The sequence below is a fragment of the Nomascus leucogenys genome, chromosome 5 (genome assembly GCF_006542625.1).
Source record: "Nomascus leucogenys isolate Asia chromosome 5, Asia_NLE_v1, whole genome shotgun sequence".
NCBI lineage: Eukaryota > Metazoa > Chordata > Mammalia > Primates > Hylobatidae > Nomascus > Nomascus leucogenys.
In genome coordinates this window covers 28,670,450-28,686,949 of record NC_044385.1, presented here as the reverse complement: position 1 = coordinate 28,686,949, position 16,500 = coordinate 28,670,450, and the positions used below count along the sequence as shown (strand labels likewise).

The window sequence follows — 16,500 nt, the reverse complement described above, 5'->3', positions numbered from 1 at the left end:
GTGTAATCATAGGAAATAAATACTACCTCTTACCCTCTCCCCTACCCCAGTCTGGCATAATTGAAAAATGAACACTTAGAGAAAGGAGGTCACCCAAGATCGGACTTCAGAATTCAAATTTAATAAGATCTATTTGTTATTCACGATAGAGTTTGTCAAACATTTTCACCAAATTTTAGCAACAAGTTTGAGTGCTGCAGGAGATAACGACAAGTGAAAAGATGGTGAGGGAGACAAAACAAAACAAAACAAAATTGGCAAAGAAAAAGATGGCATTTTAAATAGCAACACAAACAGTCTGCCTAAGGACTAACCTACTGTGCGAGAAAATAATTTTTAATTGAAAAGTTCTTTTTGAGGAAGTTTTCTTAAAGTCTTATATAAAAATGTGGAATATATAAGAATTTAACTAATACCTTGCGTTTAGGGTGTATTATAACTGTATAAGGAATTTTTACATGAAAATTTGGGAGAACAAGAGAGAACATCATGTAATAACGTGATTAAGCCTGTTACTGAGCCATTTTACAAATTCTGGAATATAAAGGACAAGGTAGAGTATGTTCCAAGGCAGGCAGTGGCCACACACTGCTTGGCTTGTAGGCCCTATCAGGGATTTTGGTGTTTCTCCTAAAAACCAGTGGAAAACCACTGAAGTATTTTAAGCAAGAAGTAGCTTGATCAGGCCCAAGTTTCAAAAGGTTCACTTTTTTTTTTTAAACAGGAGTCATATCAGAAAGATATGTTTGATGAAATTAACTACAGAATCAAGAAGTATATACTCAAAAATGCAAATACTACAATATATAAGACAGTGTAAGTACATTTTCATTAAAAAATGATTTGTGTGAGTCCCAGAAGTTACAAGATTACACTGGGAAGAATGAGTGATCATAAAGTAAAAATATTCACATTTGAACTGACCACTTATGGAACTAACCCATGCTGCACTTTCTCTCCCCTGCAAAGTGGCCCTGGTTTCTGTTTCTATCGTCTCTGTTCCACCTCTGTCCATCTTATGTTGTCTGTCTCTCATTGACTGTTGGTGGTTGACAATACCATGTAAACACAGAGTGAAATTACATCTCTTACAAAATATGAAGGATTTCATACAGACAATAAAGGTGATATTGGAGAACTGCTTCACCAATCGTGGTCATTAACCGTGAGGATCTGTGAGAGTTTAACCAGCACAGTCATCACTGTGGCTGACTCAGCAATTTTTTCCTACTACCAATGATTAACCTAAGCGGATGATGGTAGTCCTGTTCCTTTTACCACTTATTTATTTAAGAATGAGTTAAGTTAAGCAGATATTAAAAACGGACTATAACAGAGGGTCTCTTTTTAAGATTTTCAAGTTTGGAAAATTCTGCTTTGATGCTAAGAGGCAGAATAAAACCCAGAAAGATTCATTCAATCTGACTTATTAATATTTGGGAGAGGTCAGTTTACTCTGCTCAGTTCAATTAAAATTAAATAACTTTAGTGGATAGGAATTATTCAAAAGTTTGTAATACTAGGATCTATTACTCTAGGCAAGCCATACCTAAGTAATCTATACAGTTAGGGGCAGGCTAATTTCGAGCAGCAGGAAACAGTCAGCTAAAATAGAGCAGAGACGGAGGAAAACACCACTGGAAGTGCCACTCACATATTTAAGGGCAGACATGAAAAGATAGGCAAGTGTTTCTCTTTCTTTTGGCAAGCATTTTATAGGAAAAATTCTACAAAGCTAGGAGACTACCTGGTAAAGCTAAGCCCATTTAGAAGGGGAGGGAAGGAAGAAAATAATGCAAAAAGTCAGAGTTCAGTATTGACAAGTGATCTTTTCATTGCATGTGATTGATGACTGAAGGTTCACCACTGCTTTTTGATTCCTGTTTGCTGATTTCCCATTTTATTTACCCATATCCACTCATTGCTCTGATAAACCATGGAAGCAGCGGTCCACAAATCTGTGTTAGTTTCTCTGTTCTCTCTGCAGTCTCTTAGAGGTACCTGCTAACACAGCTTTAAAGATCCCCTGTAAATCAAAATTAGCTATGCTTGGTGGCACATGCCCATAGTCCCAGCTACTTCGGAGGCTGAGGCAGGAGAATGGCTTGAACCCGAGAGGTGGAGGTTACAGTAAGCCGAGATTGCCCCACTGCGCTGCAGCCTGGGTGACAGAGCAAGACTCCATCTCAAAAACAAAAAAAAGTCCCCTGTAAGTTAGTAACTTCCACTTTCTATCTCTTGCCTTAAACGTCCATACTTCCTTCTCCCTACAGATCATCTACCTTGAAAGAATTTGCCACCAACTCACTAAGCAGGTCAGTTTAATAAAATCATTGATTCCTAATAATCTTTGCCACTGCAGTGTTCCTGGGCACTAGGCTGGTGCCTCTTAACTCTGGCTGCATGGTAGAAATGTGTGAGGAGTTTTTTTTTTTTTAAAGGACGAATATCATCTCAGCCTGGAGAGACTAGAATTTAATTGGTCTGGGTCGGTTATTTGGTGTTTTTTGTTTTGTTTTGTTTTGTTTTGTTTTTGACAGTCTCTCTCCGTCGCCCAGGCTGGAGTGCAGTGATGCGATCTTGGCTCACTGCAAGCTCCACCTTCCGGGTTCACGCCATTCTCCTGCCTCAGCCTCTCCGAGTAGCTGGGACTACAGGCGCCTGCCACCAAGCCCAGCTAGTTTTTGTTTGTTTGTTTGTTTTGTATTTTTAGTAGGGAAGGGGTTTCACCATGTTAGCCAGGATGGTCTCTATCTGATTTCGTGATCCGCCCGCCTCGGCCTCCCAAAGTGCTTGGGTTACAGGTGTGAGCCACCCTGCCCGGTCTATTTGGTGATTTTATTGTGCAGCTAGGGTTAAGACAACCTAACTAAGCCCTGGGTTTTGGCTTCTCTTCTGCATGGCTTGTTCACTGTTCTCTGTGCATTTCTTCAGTTCTCTCTCCTTCCCCTGCACTCCGCAACCACAAAGTAAGATGGCGACCCTCTTGCTCTCAACATTTGTGTAGAACCTTTTACAGAGTTGGGCTGTTTTTCTCCTATAGCTCTATTTAGATGATACACAACAGGAAGTTGTCTTCAAGCATACTTTCTATCAAGGCATTATGCTATCCAGAATTCTGTACTGAATTCTGAATGTCTACTTTAAATAATTAAGATAACAGAACTCAAGGTTACCAACTCATTGACCTTTTTAGGTCCTTTTCCATTTCTCTTTAGAAATTGATCCGTTTTCTGTAGATTTCAAGTAGATTGATACTCTCCATCTCCTTTTTTTTTTTTTTTTTTTTGAGACAGAGTCTCACTGTGTCTTTCAGGCTGGAGTGCAGTGGCATGATCTCGGCTCACCACAACCTCTGCCTCCTAGGTTCAAACAATTCTCCTGCCTCAGCCTCTCCAGTAGCTGGGATTTATAGGTGCCTGCCACCACACTGGTCTAATTTTTGTTTTTTTGTGTATTTTTTTTAGTAGAGATGGGGTTTCACCATGTTGGCCAGGCTGGCCTCAAACTCCTAACCTCAAGTGAACCACCCACGTTGGCCTCCCAAAGGGCTGGGATTACAGATGTGAGCCACTGTGCCTGGCTTCTCCATATTCTTTATATCGTTTGTTCCTCCTGTCTTCAATCATCATCCTTTCTATTTTCCTTTCCTTATTGTTAACTTTTTATATTTTAGTTGCATTCTCCTTCACTAACATAATTTGTTTCTAGTCACTCCTTAGATAACTCTACTCAATTCAGACAGTTCACTCTGTACTCACATGTCTTCCTTTGTACTTTTTAATTGCTTATTTGTTGTTTTTGACATCTTAATGGCATTTTTGAGCTTCTCAAAAGTGAGTGCTGTTTTAACTACCTCTTATAACCAGTAAGTGTTCTGTATACATAAAGCACATAATAAATGGCTAATTAATATCCAGTTTTCTGTTGAACAAGTACAATACTTAAATCTTTTCTGCCTGAGCCAAGTCCAAGATATAACTCTCTTATCTACTATAGTGACTGTCCTGCATAGCCATCTGTCTAAACCCTGAGACTGAAATTCTTTAATGCGGAGATCTCTATCTGCAGTATGGCTTGATGATGATCAAAAATACTCCCCTCACTGAACACACAAGCCTTTGGTTGGCAGCCAAAGGCAATTATGAGTAAAATCTGAAGCTATTTCTAATTCTGAGTTTCATGTCTTTAATGCTCTCTCCAAGAGCCACCCTATTTTCAAGGAATTAACATCAGGACAGCCATTGGCTGCCATAGATGTTTAGTGATCCACAGATCTTTTGCATAGTTTGAAAATATGCATTTTCCGGCCGGGCGTGGTGGCTCAAGCCTGTAATCCCAGCACGTTGGGAGGCCGAAGCGGGTCAGGAGTTTGAGACCAGCCTGGCCAACATGGTGAAACCCTACCTCTACTAAAAATACAAAAATTAGCCGGGCATAGTGGCACACGTCTGTCATCCCAGCTACTCAAGAGGCTGAGGCAGAAGAATTGCTTGGGCCTGGGAGACAGAGGTTGCAGTGAGCCGAGATAGTGCCACTACACTCCAGCCTGGCCCACAGAGTGAGACTCTGTCTCGAAAGAAAAGAAAAGAAAGAAAATATGCATTTTCCCTGCACACCTAAATTGGAATTGACTGATCTCTGCTAACCATATGTAATAGTCACATGGTTCTTTGTATGAGTCTGGCCTATACACAGTGCAGCATGGTGTTACGTACTTTTTTTTTAACTTGTTTTAAGTCTATATGTAACTTCTTGAGGATAGAGAAGATTGTATCTCTCTAGAGATAGAATGGTACAGCTACCAAGACTGGTACAGCTGGTAATGGCTCAATTTTTGTGGCTTAGCTGATTGACTGGACCAATGATGGCTGAAATTATCAAGGTACAGGAGGTGATGCTGAGTGGTACTCAAGCTTTAATATGCTTAGAATCACCTGGAAAACTTTTGATTCAGAACTTTTGATTCAGTAGACCTGGGATTGGTGGGAGGATTTGCATTTCTTTTTGTTGTTGTTGTTGTTGTTGTTGGTTTTGAGAAGGAGTCTTGCTCTGTTGCCAGGCTGGAGTACAGTGGTGCAATCCTCGGCTCACTGCAACCTCTGCCTCCCGGGTTGAAGCAATTGCCCTGACTCAGCCTCCTGAATAGCTGGGACTACAGGTGTGCGCCACCACACCCGGCTAATTTTTTGTATTTTAGTACAGACGGGGTTTCACCACGTTGGCCAGGATGGTCTCGATCTCCTGACCTCGTGATCTGCCTGCTTCGGCCTCCCAAAGTGCTGGGATTACAGACGTGAGCCACTGCGCCCAGCCGGATTTGCATTTCTTGCAAGTCCTTAGGTGATACTGCTACTGCTGCTCCAGGGATCACACTTTAAGAATCACTGCCCACAACTGTACCAGGAATTTAGCTTGTCTTTTGGGAGATTGGTGGGTAGAGCAGGATCTTGTTGAGTTGCAAGTGTCTGATAGCCTGACCATAATTTATGACTAGAGAGTGGTGGTCCAACCTTTCTCTCATATGTCCATGGGAGTGAACAAGCTGCTTTGTCTGTTTCATGAGCACTTTTATTAGTTCGTCTCTGAGTCATGTTTAACATACTTGATTACAGTGTTAGGACAGAAACATTATGCTCAAAGCTCTAGGGATACTTCCAAAATGTCACCATTGAAAAGTACCAACCCAGGCAGCAGGGTTAGGATTGCCCATCTCTTTAGTACTTGGACTATTAGCTGTGGGTCTTGAACATTTTTGCAGGATATACAGGCAGAGGAGAGGAGGATGTTACAGAAAGACTAAAGACTTCTGGAGTCAGCAGCCGTGCAATCATGTTATTTAAGCACTCTAAGACTCATTTTTCTCTTCTTAAAAGCAGTGTATTGGCCAGGCATGGTGGCTTATGCCTGTAATCCCAGCACTTTGGGAGGCCGAGGCGAGCAGATCATGAGGTCAGGAGTTTGAGAACAGTCTGGCCAACCTGGTGAAATCCCGTCTCTACTGAAAATACAAAAATTAGTCGGGCGTGGTGGCATGCACCTGTAATCCGGCTTACCTGGGAGACTGAGGCAGGAGAATTGCTTGAACCTGGGAGGTGGAGGTTGCAGTGAGCCGGGATCATACCACTGCACTCCAGCCTGGGCAATAGAGCAAGACTCCATCTCAAAAAAAAAAAGCAGTATATTAATACTTCATGAAGAAGGTATAAGAATTAAAAATGTATAAAATCCCTCCTTTTGTATGGAACACCCAATATTTCCTAATAAACAGTGACTAAGTTCCTATCTTATCCTATCTCCTTATCAAATCTTACCCTCTGAAAGCACTTCACTCTCCTAACCTCAACCTGGTGAGATTGACTGTTACCATAAGCTCCTAGTACGTGTGTCATATCCTTCAGGTGTACTGAGGTGGAAATAGACCAGGTGGAGAACCACTCTTTTTTCATTTTCAGTGTTAATCCTTATTGCTAACTGGGAATTGAAAGTGTCTCTCTTCTACTGAGGGAACCTCAGATACCAGCAAGCAGGTAAGAAAGACTCAAGTGCCTTAGATAGCTGCTACATGTAGATAAGATTGACCCTGTGTTCAAACAAAAGCTAACTATGTTACGTCCTTCTAATATGGACACGTAGCATCAGAAAAATCAAAATGCATACATGGTACACACAACTGCCATTTGAAGCCAGTTTTTCTCATTGTAGGAAACTACTACAGGGGCAATCTCCAACCAGCCTCTTTTACTAAAACATAGCATTTTGTTAGAATAAAAATGCTCTTAGAGCCTCTGTTAAAGGAAATAACTCTTTCGTTTTCATGATTTGAACCTCAGAAACTGAAAACACCTCGGGAAAGAGAAAGGACCCCTTTAGCTCTGCTGGGATTCTGCAGTGTGGCTCCAGCCTGTCTAGGGGTTTCAAACCTGATGCTAAGACTGTCAGTCCCGCGATAAGGAGGAAGCTTAAAATAGCAGGAACAAAGGACAGCTTATACAGTCCATAGAATATGAAGTGATGACAAGCACAGCAAAAAGAATTTGAGAGTGAAAAGGAAATTGCACAAGAGGGCAGGATAAAGAGATCCTAAATACCCCTAGTTTCAGTTTCTAGGAGGGGAAAAAATTCAAAGAATATTCCTACCTTTCATAGGTATTTGTTCAAATGCAATGGCCTCCACTTAGTCTACCAGAGTTCTTTATCTCAGTTATCTAACTCTTTGGATTTGCTCACGTGAGCTGAAAATCTCAGAGGCTTTACTCATGAGGTTCTCAAAAGACCCTGTTGCAGGCTTGAGGGGAAGATCACAGCTCTTTGTTTCATTGCCACTAGAATGGGTGACCAGGTGCTATGCCATTTCTTCTAGCTTTACAATAAAAAGGAGCTTCTTATACACTCTTTTCTCAGCAGTACTATGGCAAGAGATCCCCAGAAGGAAAGACAGAGGGAGCTGAACAGTATTTAGTAAATCTGAACCACCTGGGATGTTTCTTTTAGATAATACACCCTCTCTTCAGAAAAAAAAAAAAAATGTTCCACACTATATGCCGATAACATCCTCTATTCTCTGCTTAGTTTGATCATTATGGGTACTTTGGGAAAGCATCTTATAGTTTGTAAGTGACAGAGCTACCAAGACCTATTTGTATCGGGTACCAAGCTAGATAGAAACTGTATATAATTCACTCATTACATTCTTGTAGAAACAGAATGTGGTAGCTATTTTTGGTCCTGTTTTGAAGTGACAGAATTGAGGCATAAAGAAGTTAATTTGTTTAGCCCATGCTCACAAATCCTGTAAGCAGCAGGATTCAGACTATGGTATGTAAGATTATAAACGCCTGCATTTCTCTGGTGGCCGTGAGATGTAGGCAACGTAATCAGCCAAGGAACAGAAAATTAGACACATGTTGAAATTTGGTAATGAATCATTCTCCTGTCTCCCTCTAAATTCTAAACCAGATAGCTAGTGGGATAAGATAAATGAATATCAGTCTTTTTTTGTACTGGAAATAGCAGATTCGAAAACATGGCTTGGAGGAGAGGCTATAATTAGATTTCCTAATTGCTTCTCCATGAGTTGAACCAATGTACTCACCAAGCTGCAGACAGCACAGTAAGAATGCTGCAGGCTTTCCCCCTGCCCTAGTTTGCTTGCCCAAGGAAGGAGTGAAATTCGGACATGTTGGAGTCTGTTGGAAGGGGCTGGTTACACTGCCCTTTCCTCCATTCTTGCCAGTGTTCAGTTCCTTTTTCCATGCTTGCCAATCTGATAATTTACTCTTTTGCTCTTAGGAAGTAAAGAATGGATAGAAAGGACAAAAATGCCTTTCCCATTTTTTTCTTCTTTGGAATGAAATGTATTATTTTTCGCTTCCAAGGAAATATGAAGAGGTAGTGTTTAAATGTCTCCCTAAAAGTAATGAAACTATCTTTTTAGAAGTTTCTGTTTTGAAGTCGCAGAAAATATTTGAAATTGTTTCTGGTTGAGCTGAGTTCATTTTAACGCCTATAAACTTTGTGATCAGAGACAATAGTTTAGCTTCCAAATTGCAAAATTAATGTTGGCTCATCTGCTTAAAGTCAGATAACTCTACCCTTTGGGTAAGCAAGTGAAACACCCAGTCATTTTGGTGGAGAAAAGAAGTAGAGCCAATTGTTTAACCGGATTGGCCAAAAAAGAAATGAGAGAGATAGATTTCAGATGCAAGCCATATGCTTCTGTTCCAAGGGGGAAAAAAGAAAGCAGTCGGAACATTTGGTGGAGAAGGAGGGCCTGAATGCAAATTTAGATGAACGAAGGAACAGCCAAGGAGAAAGACACAGAAAGATGATATAACAGCTGCAGACAAATACGCAAGTTAAAGATGACTTTGATACTGGTGAAGAATGTTGACTAATTTGGTCAAGTTTTTGATGCTGAGACAATATCAGAAGCAACTTTCACCTTGTTCAGGGATGAGCTCATGTGTTCAAATTGCAAAGAACTTTGTGTGAGCCAGCAGCACCATCTTTGTATTTAACACAAAGTTGCTTAATTGAGGGACAAGATGATGGTCAAGCTCCAGTTTGACGCTTTTCAAGGCACATTGTGGCCAACATTTAGATTACATACTGTGTTTTTCCTCTTGGAGCTGTGGTTTCCACTAGAAGAAGGTCAAGAGTGTGACTTTGGCATATTGTGAATAGTTTGGTGATATATCCCAGATTTGTCTAGTGAATTTTAACATTTTGTTGATTAATATTTACTGAAAATTCTTCACCTGGTCCTAGTTATTCTGAATATTCTTTGACATGGTTATACTCTCTTTCATCTTGAAAACACACGTATCATTCAACCACATAACTGGCCCTTTACTGGAATCAGATCTGAATTTTCATCCCAGGTCTGACACTCACCTTTCTGTGAGCCTGGGGAAGTAACTTTATTCTTTCTTTCAACAGATATTTTTTAGGTACCTACATCTTTTCAGCACTGGAGATGATTTCTGCCTTCGTGGACTTTAAGCTGAGTGAGGAAGACAGACCATTAAGCAGGTCATTAAAACCAAGTGCCATAAGAGCTGTTTTAGGGGACCTATAGGAAGGAGCCTATGGCAGTGCAGAGGAGATACATTTGTCTTAAAGGGTCAGAGAGAGCTTTCTCATGGTTTAAGCTGAGTCTGAAGAGGTTAAATAAATATTCGAGGAGCAAGTGCTTCGCAAGAAAGGAACTGCGTTTTAGACAGGGAGACAAGACAGCTGCAAGCAGGGAACTTGAATTCAGAGAATTTCAGTTTGCTGAGAACACAAAGTGTGAGGAAGGCCAGAGGGAGCCTGGAGAGGTTGGGGGGCAGAGATAAGAGGAATGTGGTGGGAAGTAAGCTGGAAGAAGTAGGTAAGATCTTTGGGTCCTTTAAACACAAAATAGTAATAATAATGTCCACTACACACACAAATTCTGAGAATCAAAGGAGAAAGTGTTCACAGAACAGTTTTGTAATCTACAAAGCACTAGACAAAGGCAAGACATTCTGACTGGGGTGTTGGCTGTAAACCGTGGTTCACTTTTCCAGGAGCAGGAATAGTTCTGCCTAGAGTTATGCTCTGAAGATCTTTTTGACCAAAGTTGCAAAGTGACAGGAGTTTTTTGTGAAAACATAAATTGCAATAATATGGTGTATTTGTGTATTTGTTTTCTATTTCCGGATACATTTTTTATAGATGTCTTTATTAGTTAATATTGGCAATGCCTGGTATATATGGCCAACCAACGTGAGAAACATTTCCCAGAACCTGAAATCATATCATAGAGGCAATGATCACACATAGAGGTGGTTTTAAGTACTCCCTGGACAATTGCTGTTTGCTCTGTCACCATCAATTCTAGGCCCTCTCGGTTGATAGCTGAATCAAGCTTAAGTTTTTTTTTCTATGTCCCAATTCATCCCTTCTTTCTGGTTTTGTTCTCAAGAATAAATTTTAGCAATGCATTGTGAGTAATTGTCTTCAAAAGAGCCAGCCAATACTTCTCTGTTGGTTAAACCCAAAGCCTGGGTTTTTGCACCCAGCTTGTGGCCCACGTCACTGCGTAAGCCTAGGATTCGTTATTTTTATATTTTCTTCCTCTGATAAGAGAGACTCGGGACACATAAGTGTTAAGCCTATCTAAATGTTTCGCCCTGACTTCAAATGGATTTGCCATTTTCTAAGGAAAGGTATGTGCAGCTGGTGGATAGCTACAGTATGTGTACGCACTTATAGTATGTGTGAACACTTATAGCACTATAGCTTCTCATACTTTCAGTACCTGGTTTCCAAGCTGCCAAGTTTCTTGAACAGAGAACGTGAGTGAAGTTTGAAGCCAGAGGGAAGATGCGAAGAGATTATTAGCTTTTCAACTCTGTTATTTACAATTCCTGTATTTCCCTTAAGGATCCAGAAAAGGAAGTGTCTGAAAAAAAGAACATTTTGCTTAGAACTGATACTTTGGCATTTGGTATTACTTACTTTTCTTGTTTTTTATTTTTTTAGATGGAGTCTCGCTCTGTTGCGCAGGATGGAGTGCAGTGGCATGATCTCAGCTCACTGCTACCTCTGCCTCCCTGGTTCAAGTGATTCTCCTGAGTCAGCCTCTGGAGTAGCTGGGACTTCAGACATAGGCCACCATGCTCGGCTAATTTTTGTATTTTTAGTAGAGACTGTTTTCTCCACGTTGGTCAGGCTAGTCTCAAACTCCTGACTTCAGGTGATCCACCCGCCGCGGCCTCTCAAAGTGCTGGGATTACAGGAGTGAGCCACTGCACCTGGCCAGTAAGACTTATCTTAACAAATTTTTTCTTTCTGTTATTTTTGGCACAGACCTTTTTTTTAAATCATTTTTGGAATCACAAATATCTTTTTAACTTTGAAGTGTTTTCCCTTCTATCTGGAAGACGGGGGGCTCAGTGAGGTGTCTGAGTTGGTGGAGATGTCTATGTTGGAAGGTAAGTTGGGAAGAGCAACGCAGAACATGGAGAAGGCTACTTTGGGAAGTTGTGGGAGTGCAAATGATATATTTTCTGCTGTTGAGAAGTCTGGTTAGCTTTGGCTTTTGAGAACGTCACTCTGGGAATGTGCGTGTGTCTGTGTGTGGGGGCAAGAAGGAGGCCACACTAGTGGGATTATAAAGAGGCTTTGAGGCCGGGTGCAGTGGCTCACGCTTGTAATCCCAGCACTTTGGGAGGCCGAGGTGGGCGGATCACGAGGTCAGGAGATCGAGACCATGGTGAAACCCCGTCTCTACTAAAAATACAAAAAAAAGAAAATTAGCCGGGCGTGGTGGCGGGCGCCTGTAGTCCCAGCTACTCGGAGAGGCTGAGGCAGGAGAATGGCGTGAACCCGGGAGGCGGAGCTTGCAGTGAGCCGAGATTGCGCCACTGCACTCCAGCCTGGGCGACAGAACGAGACTCCGTCTCAAAAAAAAAAAAAAAAAAAAGATGCTTTGAATTGTACCCCCACCACTCCACCAGAATTGTTAGAAACTTAGTTACCAGATATCCACTCAACCCTCTTTGGCAGGATCCCTGGGAGGCTCAGTTGTCCTTCTTGGAAGCCAGTAAAACTCTTTGTTGGTGGTTGTGAAGGCCAGCATCTGATCAGCTGCTCAGTAGCCATAGCTGCTGCTTCTGTTGCCCTGGCTGCTGGACTTGGAGGCTTCCTGGTTGCTAGTGACTCGGCCTGCGTGGCTGCGCCCTGTCCCTGCTGGGGCTGGTTTATGTGGCTCTGATGGTTATACATGCCGAAGTCACTCCTCTCCTATGTGTTCCTCAAGTGCCCTTCACGGTGGAGCCAGGAGAACCTTACTGTTCTTTCTTCAATTCCCAGTATGGCCTCACTCTGTTTCTTGCAGCGCCCCCTAGTGTTGGCACACTTTCATTCAATTATCTTTTCCATCTGTCTCTTGGCTCAAGTTCCTACAGATCAGGGTGGGAATCACATAGGATTGTCCCATTCAGCAAATAAAAATAGAGAATGTCCAGGTAAATTTGAGTTTCAGATAAATAATGAAGAAATTTTTAGCATAAGTATGTCTCAAATGTTGCATGGGACATACTTATACTAAAACATTCTTCATTGGTTATCTAAAATTCAAATTGAATTGGGTGTCCTGTATTTTATCAGTAAATACTAGATCCAAATTAGTGACCTTCCCATTTCCAAGCCCCTTGTTACACTTAGAATATTGCTAGTGTAACAGATCACATATGGAAAAGAAAGAAATTGGCTCCTTTTTAAAGCAAATTTTAGTATACAAGTACTTGGAGCAACGCAGCTGTGGACCAGGGCTAAGTTAATATGCTTTTTAAGAAGCGTGTTTCCTTAAGGTTTAATATCTGAAAGCTAGCTCCATAGTATTATAATTTGAATTTCCAAAAGCATGGACGTTGAGTTTGGCTTGTGAATACATCTTTAGGAATTGAATAACTTTTTATTTACATCAAATGAGTAATAGAATCTAATGATTCAGACACCTGAATAGTGAAAAGTCAAAATATTTGTATATTGATTGGGTCATACAAGGTCATTTTATGGGAAATGTAATGTGAGCAATTATTTCCTTTTTTTTTTTTTGAGACAGAGTCTCACTCTGTCGCCCAGGCTGGAGTGCAGCGGCACTATCTCAGCTCACTGCAAGCTCTGTCTGCAGGGTTCACGCCATTCTCCTGCCTCAGCCTCCCGAGTAGTTGGGACTACAGGCACCCGCCACCATGCCGAGCTAATTTTTGTATTTTTAGTAGAGACGGGATTTCATCGTGTTAGCCAGGATGGTCTTGATATCCTGAACTCGTGATCTGCCAGCCTCAGCCTCCCAAAGTGCTGGGATTACAGGCGTGAGTCACCGCACCCGACCTATTCCCCGCTTTTTTTTGTATGTAAAAATGTAATTCATTTTCGGGGGAAGAGACACTATGTCTACATGGTGGCAACGGTTTAGTGAACAGATCCACAAACGTCTGTCAATAAAAACAAACAACTTCCCAAAAGTCCATCAATGGGACAGCTCTGCCTATCCAGATAGATAGATACATAGAAAGATAGATAGATAGATAGATAGATAGATAGATAGATAGATAGAATGAATAATATTCAGCCATCTAAAGAAAGGGGATTCTGATACATGCCATGGCATGGATAAACCTTGAGGACATTATACTAAGTGAAATAAGTCAATTACAAGAGGACAAATATCACATGATTCCATATATATATATGTGATAACATATATTCTAGATGCTTATAAAAGGTACCTAGAATATTTAAATTAATAAAGACAGAAAGTAAAATGGTGGTTGCCAGGGGCCAGGGGGAGGGGAGAAATGGAGAGTTGTTTAATGGTGTGAGTTTTTTATTGTATTTATTTATTTATTTATTATTTATTTTTTAAGACGGAGTCTTGTTCTGTTGCCAGGCTGGAGTGCAATGGCGCGATCTTGGCTCACTGCAACCTCCGCCTCCTGGGTTCAAATGATTCTCCTGCCTCAGCCTCCCAAGTAGCTGGCACTACAGGTGCGTGCCACCACCCCCTGCTAAAAATAAAGCCAAAAATAAACTGAGTCTGCAGAGGTTAAATAAATATTCGAGGAACAAGTGTTTTGCAAGAAAGGAACTGTGTTTTAGACAGAGAGACAAGAGAGCTGCAAGCAGGGAACTTTAATTCAGAGAATTTCGGTTTGCTGAGAACACAAAGTGTGAGGAAGGCCGGAGGGAGCTTCAATAACTACAAACATGTTGCTTTAATAATTTGATTACGGATTGAGAAAAAGGGTTTATTTTCTTACTTACCCATCATTTTGACAAATTAGAGTAATAAGGGAGATGTGTGGATAAGGATTTCTGACAGCACGGGCACTGGGGAAAACAAATGTCACTAGCTCTCAGTAGGAGCTGCACAAAATGCAATTTTCTTTTTTGTTCTTTTTGTATTTCCTGATTTTACTTACACGTGTTGTTCTTGCTAAACGAAGTCATAAGAATATTTAACTTCTAAATGGGGGACAGAAATAAATGAGAAAAGTCACACTCCAAATATAACCATTTAGAGCAATGATAAAATGATATTTTAAATTAATGAATAAATCATTTATTATATGCTACTTCCTTAAACAATGTCTTTAACATGATGTTAATGACTCCCTTTTAGTAAATTGTTCTCCAGGTAATTCCCACCTGATATTTTTCTCCAAGAGACAATGTTAGTTCCCAGGAAGGAGCCTATGTTTTGACACTTTTGCAGCCATAAGACTGGGCGGTTTTTTGGCTAACACCGTAATTTTAAGAAGTGGTTTTGCTTTTGTAAAAGTCTCAGTTCATATGCCGAGGTGCTACTGATTGAAGTAAAGTGGAGAATAAAATAGAGTCAGTGATTTGCTCAGTTTACTCATTCATCCCATTCATTTATTCACTGGGCAAATATGAATCAAGGATTTACTAGGTCAGGTAGTATTTTGAGTTTGATGTTGGATGAGCAGTCAGGGATGGCTTTTGAATGGAGATACTGTGAAGCTTTTGTTTCCCTGTTAGTTTTCTTTTTTGTATGAATTATCTAGATAATTGTGTAAACCTTCATATTAACTTTGGCTGTATATTGAAGCAGATAGTCTTGAGTCCTAACACTGAAATGATACTCCAGAACATTGAGAAGGAAGAAAGCAATGTTATCGAGGCTTAAATGCCACGGCATCCTGCCCACAAGAGGCTCTTGGGCATAGCTTACATTTCTCTGTCTCATTGCACACTCATGGGGATATTCTCAAGCCCTCTCCATGTGTGCTCTGCCTGAGTGCCAAACTCGCTGCTGGTCACTGATGTGATCCCACAGCTAGCAGCCTGGCTATCCTCTCCTTCATTTGAACAGAGGAAGCTCTTCACCTTTTAGAACCCAATATTCACTCCCAGCTTTCCTACTTGAAAATTCATTTATTATCCTTCCCATATTTTCTCTAAACAAACTTTCTCAGAATGTTGTTAAAATTCTGAAAGCGATGACAAAAACTATTGGTACAGGAAGGCGGCAGGGCAAGGATATGTCCAGTGGGAGAAAAGTTAAAGCATTGCATGCCAATAAACAAAGGTGAGCGCTGGGAAGCCAACTGACCTGCTGTGTGGTACGAATGAATGAAACAATCCACTGTATTCCAGAAACAGGAAATAATGTCCATTAAGCAATAACTGTTTCCCGTTTTGTTCCATCAGTAATAAAATGTCATCACGTGAGTTGTGATCAGTCTGTAACTCTATCCACATGATGCTTCAGCTTTTGTTCTCTCTTTTTCTTTTTGTCGGCCTGGTCTTTGCCTGGGAGGACTTTATGGTTCCACTGGGAGAGAAAGGGAGAAAAAGATCTTCTTGGTACTATTAAGCTTTTAAAGGACATTTACTTTTTTTCTTTTCCTACAGACCACAACCAATTGCTCTTCCTTCCTGTTGAAAGAAACCCGGGCTGTACCTGCTCTTTCATCTCCTGTGTGGAAAACATCTATCGACTGGAAGCACTGAGTCTTCATTTTCAAGGATTTTGGTTGTAAGCTGTTCAAGGCATAAACTAAAGTTTCAGGCAGAGGTAATTTTAGTAGTTAAGCCTGATTTTTACTTCCACCCTCTGTCCTCCAGGGCTCTATGGGAAGCTTTCTGTGAGTGGATAAGCTCTTTAGCTAAGATGTAAACTTATGTTCCCTGGTATCTGATAAAGGTTCCTGGAGACTGACACTTAAAAAAAAAAAAAAAAAAAAAAAAGAAAGTAAGTGAGGAAAAAAAAGAAAAGGAGAAACTCAATCCAAAGCTTACAAAGGGGTTAGAAAACTGCACCCCAGATGGAAAATTTTATGGGCTCTGGAGAAAATGTATAAGTGAAATATCGGTATCATAAAATAACAGGAAATAGTGTAATCTACCTGATGGAGAAAATTGTCACTTTAAAAAAACTATCCTAATTTCCTTCAAAATTGTTCTTGTTTTTGAGCCAATAAACTGCAGCTAAACTCA

The 16,500-nt window shown here is 40.8% G+C and overlaps 1 long non-coding RNA gene across 1 annotated transcript; it reads left to right on the top strand.

Annotated features, from left to right (window-relative positions):
• The first annotated feature begins 723 nt into the window (after positions 1 to 723).
• Positions 724 to 16,500, top strand: LOC105739724. The gene is made up of 3 exons (XR_001115666.2): positions 724 to 816; positions 13,928 to 14,025; positions 15,916 to 16,500. It is a non-coding gene; the product is annotated as an uncharacterized LOC105739724 (long non-coding RNA).